Source organism: Pararge aegeria, chromosome 5, assembly GCF_905163445.1.
Source record: "Pararge aegeria chromosome 5, ilParAegt1.1, whole genome shotgun sequence".
Classification (NCBI taxonomy): Eukaryota; Metazoa; Arthropoda; class Insecta; order Lepidoptera; family Nymphalidae; genus Pararge; species Pararge aegeria.
Window position 1 is genome coordinate 7,808,604 of NC_053184.1, and position 6,000 is coordinate 7,814,603.

The following is a 6,000-nucleotide window of genomic DNA, read 5'->3' on the forward strand; positions in this document are numbered from 1 at the left end:
ACCCAATTATATATATTGAATAGTTCAAGATCACACCGAACAAACAAATATACCTCTTGGGAAATTATTGGTTTGAATATTATTCTTATATTAGTGATTTCACCGGCAACGATATTCTTCTCAATACTTAAGTCTGTGATGGCGTCCATTATTAGACTATTACTGTCCCACAGCTTGGCATAAGCCTCAATAAAAATTAAAGAGTGTTTCTCAAATATCTTCTATACAAATGCTTCATACAAACTCCAATACAAGAGAATTACCAAGTAAAAATATCTTTTTTACTTATTTTAAAGGCAGACGACCGATTATCCTGTCGCTGATAATGTCAGGGCAATTTTATATAACCCAGCACGATTATTGTAATAATATCAGCCTGATGGCAACACCGTAACAACTACTGATTTCAAATGCAAACCGAAATAAGGCACAGAAATTCCATTAAACCAACTATCACCCCAGGACAACTTGCAATTGTACGGAGGCACTCGAGATTGAGATGGCAATGGATTCCCGAAGCCCCAGGGACTCAGTTCCTACTCTTGATTAAATAAACCTTCAAGTCAATGTCAAGCCGCCGGCAGGCGACGTCAGTCTTCGGCATATAGCACACGGTTCACAGTGATTTTTTATTTGAATACCAAATCATATTACCCTTTCGTCTGCAAGTGAATACCGCAACACCTTTTTATTTCGTTACATGTCCGTAAGCATTTATTTACAATGCGAAACATAATTGAATTATTTATTTTCAGTCGCGGAACGCACTTAATGGTAAAATAATCATACAATACTTAAAAGCGTTTTAGGTTTTAATTAGGGATAGATTCATTTTGGCACTGAACATAATTCGTTATTTGTAGCAGAGCTGAATCTAAACATAATTTTATTTCTTGCAAAATCTACAAGTTTCGCTTCCTTATTCTAAGATCGAAAAAAGATACGCATATTCATAACTTCTTTAAAATAAATTGTTTTTTTTTAGTTTACACTCTGGCGTTATTTAACAAAGAACATATATTATTTTACTAAGATTATGAAGTAAGAAAAAAAATTAAGTATTTTATATGAAAATAATTACGTATACCTACTCTAGTTTATCATTAGTGGTTAATTTCCGTTTAGAGGCTTACGAAGATGATTTTGGGTAAAAAATATATTTTTCGTACACTACATCAAGCAGCGTTCTCTTTGACTAATTTCTCCACAGCTTTGGAAGTGAGGAGAATCCTCATTTATTTGTCACGGGGATACCTTTGGCTACTTACAACGTCTCAAGCAATTTACGGCTTCATTGTTAAATTAACGAAATGGATGTTGTTTTATAAACAAACAGAATAAACCTACGTGATACAGCTACAAATAGGTACCGCTCGTAACGGTCTTAATTATACTCGTACCTAATAGGGTGACTGTTTTTTTTTTGCTACTGACATTGAAATAATGCGGCAGTAGGTACTTTTATGTATGCACGCTTATATTTGAGAAGTTTCTAGACTATTTCAGTATAAACTACAAACCAGTCCCAATAAAATTACTATCATTAAATCGTACACAAATAAAAAACGTAATAATTAATAATTAAACATTTTTATAAATTTTTAATAGTGTTTTTTATTTTATTTTTAAGCAATGTTAGGAATTTAAAAAAAAAATTAAAAATAATAAATGATAGATTAAACGTAATACGAATTAAACATAATATAAAATAGATATTGAAATATAAGTTATAAGTAATTTATTTTTTTATGGGAAATAGGAACAACATTCTTTATTTTAAATTAATCACGTGATGATTTGTTCTGTATGATCTCTATATTATAATGGTATATGACCCTTTCCTCTTACAACCGGAGTACCGAGAAATCAACAGGTAAAGTTATTACCTGTAAACCTCATCAGCGATTGTCTCGTAAATAGGTAGGTCGGGTTTTGTAACGTTAAAATTGTGCGCTGTTCAATTAAAGCTTTGTATTATAATTGAACGATTAATTTTTATGATATTTCAAACAGATACGTGAAAACACGCAAAATCATTGATGACTAAGGACAATTTCAAAACAAACGTAAAGTTCTCTTACTTTCAAGTGTCAAAAGACTCATATTGACCTTAAAACAAAACAACTGTCAGTTAGAGGATGGTTTGTAAATTCATTGTTTTGAGGGATGGTGGATTTACGATATTCCGTTTCACGTTTAATTTAACGTGCTTTACTTTACAATGATAGTAAAATAGTGTTAAAAACAAGTACATGGATTTTATGGCATCGCTTTTTACATATTCAAAACCGATATTCATCACCAGCATTATTTTGATCCGTATTAGATACGACAGACGGCTTTACCTCATTACGCTTTAAATAAATGAAGTTCAGCTACAGCTGTAGTTATTCATTTGTTTTCTAATTCTTAAACACATACCCAAACACACATGTCCTTCGACTATGAGTCCCGATAAACAAAAATTTCGTGTTTCCCCTGCATTTTTATTAGGTACGATTTGTTATATTAATTTTTAGATTGTTATTTTAGGCGACAAAGGAATTCTAAAGACGCATAAAGTAAAAGTCCTACGTTTAAATAATGAACGGTACGTTTAGTTCCGCCCCAAATTATAAATTTAATATAATAACATCGAGCATCGTATTTCACACCGTGATAAAGGGGCGAATGACGTCTCCGACTACCCATTACAATTTATATCGAGGTATCAATTAACGATCGGAACTGTGTTCCAACGTGTGATATGGAAATAGAATAAATTCAATTACCACACCATTTCCTTAATCAACATTTAACTTCTATTAGTAGAGATAAAATTCTTTAAAATTCAATATGCGCTACGACTAGGGCTACCAGATTTTCAACCGCTTTTATTGGGATATTTCGTTATTAATTGCCTATAACAGTTCATTGCTGTACTAACGGCCATTCCCAACGGCAGGGTTTGACAATGGCCACCACGCTGGTTAGTAATCGCAGTAGATGGTAGTAGTTGCACAGAGGACATTGCTCCGTACCTCGTCCTACACCGACAACTGTACTTTATGTACGACATGTTATTTTTGCTATAGTTATTATATTATTATTGACCTATCAAATATATGACCCCTATAATAGTTTAATAGTCTAATAGCTCAATAGATAATGGAAATTCATCACCTATCAGAGAAACACTTCGCAGAGCATACACGAAACGCGTCCTACAAAGTGCTACCCTGTGTCCATCATCCTGAGGCGTAAGCGTTTATCCTCACGTAGATTTAATTACACCGGCAACCTCACTCATCGACAAAAATAATCATGGCGGATACATCCAAGGAAGTACTAACTACTTCCTCGGATGAGTTCTGCTACAAAAAGCTGAAACGATTCGAACTCGAAGTTCAACTACGGAGGACCTCGTGCCCCGAAGTTGAACTTGCAAGTTAGCCAGTTAACACTTACTTAGCTACCTGACATTCATCATTACCTGAAATTTATTATGATTTTAAAAGAGTAAATAGGCATGTCCTTGACGAGCACTCTTGCTTTACTTGCATCATCACTATTATAACAAAAAAAGCTAACTTTAAAATTCATTTATAGGCCTAGTTTTTAGGCGTAGCTTGTAGTGACTCTACTAACGTCTCGGAACCAAGCACTGGTCTTTATATTATAAAAATCATAAATAATTATTAGGACAATCCAGTATCTCACGCAAGCCTGGTAACTCACCTGGGAATTGTGCTTGTATAGTTTATTGATAGCCACCTGTGAATCTCGTAGTCTTCCCAGCTACGCTTTCAAACAACCTATTAGAGTGACATAATATCTCGACGTGATCGAAATGCATAAAGAAGCGGTTAATACCTCGTATTAAAACCACATTAAATCTATTATCTATGTCGTATCATGACACCATGTCGCTAATCAAATAAGAAACGCATGCATTGCTTTCACTGGCTCGGATATAATACGTCTGGTGGAAACTTGACACCTTAAAGTTCACTTTCTACTGATATCTTTCCATGAAACATTCAGTTACCATAACATTAAAAGATTTGGTGATCTCAAAGTCAAAGTAAAACTTTCTTTATTCAAATATATAGACTGACGGAAATTTTTATGTGTACACAAAAATTATACAAAAATTACCTTCGTAAACTAAAAAATAAACCTACAGGGGATTTTACTTTCCTTTCAAGTCATTGGCGTTCGATCCCCGGCATGCAACTCTATATTTTTGTGCGGAAGTGAGTTTAAAGCAATTAAATATAACTTGCTGTAAGGGTGAAGGTAAACATCGTGAGGAAACTTGCATGCCTGAGAGTTCTCAAAAACCTTCTCGTAAGTGTGCGAAGTTAATCCGCATTTGGCCAACGTAGAGCCTAAGCCCTTCTGATGATGTGAGTCCCGAGCCTGTAGGGGGCGCTAATCGGTCGGTAATGATGATAATGATAAATAGTTCAGGCCGAAGTTAAGAGATCGGCGCTATCCACCCACACCCTTGGAGTATACGTCAGAACTAGGTGATTATCACCTATGATAACAATTGGGAAAACCCGCCAACCCGCATTGTAGCAGCGTGGAAGTGTATTGATATCGTCCTATTGTTTACACACGTAATAGCAATAGTAGTTTTTAATTTGAATTATAAATCACTCGTCACACAGATCTCATACAATGGGCGGCACTGCATGCTTACGTGCTCGTAATAAATTCAAAGAGTTGACTCGCGATGTAGTGAGAATGTATATTTGCAGGAGCCGGCACATAACAGAAACATAAATCTAAGCGAAGTGTCGTGACCATACATGAATGGGACCGCGATATGAGCGATGACCATACATGAAGCCCCATACGATGTCAAGTACCTCATACAGGACGTTTTGACAATCGATACGAGAGAATTGAAATATGGAAGCCTCCGCGCGATCCGACTTTGAGTATGATGAACAAGATAATTAACTAATAAAAGGAAGTTTTCAATCAAGTCTGACTGATTAGTTCGGTTTTTTACAGCATATTAAGCAGCTTTTTTCTCGTAACCATAGTTACTTGTTCTTTTTTTCAAGATATATACTATTGCTTGGCAATCACACTTGATAGTAAGTGATGATGCAGCTTAAAATAGAGAGCGTTTGCCTAGAAGCCGACTATTCACTCAGATTATACGTTGTGTGTAAAACGGAAGCGAGCATTCCAGATTTTAGTGATGCGTGCAAGAAAAGACGAAGAAAAACACTTCGTAAGTATGGGATATCAACAACATAACGGTACAGATCCTTACGATGCCTCACAGTCTAAAAGGTCTTTACTACTTTTATGTAAAAATCTACGTCATGGTCCCTGAAAAATGCGTATGTTTCTAAGGTTACAACAAAATTTTAACGGGACCTTGAAATGAAAATATGTTTCCATAAACCCTCTAATCTTTTACAATCTGCAACAAATATTTTAGAGTTATGGCATGTCACAACAAAATCGTATGTGAAGTCTGATATTTATTGACTAAATTTCTCTACAAAGGCTTTTTTTCATATTCGCCTTCGCTTTTAACGACCACGAGAACTAACGTCGCCTTGTCTTTCAATGATAAAGGTTAATATGAAATGCCCATGAATTGATTAAAAGTGAATTTATCATTTTTTGTCGTACCTTACGTCGCCCTGACGTCAATTTAGCGGCTGTAGAGATGAAAAGCGAAGGTATGAGAAAAAATACAATGGGATTATGCGGCCCTAATGGTCTCCCAACATGGGCATTAATCTCGTCATACAATATTGATGTTTCTTAAATTTATAGCCAATGCTTAGAGAAATCTCAAAGTCAATATGGCTTATTAATGTGTGAAGAGAGTCACCTACTAAGCAATCTCTTCTCCGACGTCGTATTTTTGTGAACCCTCCGAAGAGATCATTAGAAAAATAATTTTGGTTTTCGCTCGCGGAATACAATTGAATGTGATCTTCAAAAAGTTGTAATCTCAATAATATTAATAAACATATTTTATACCTA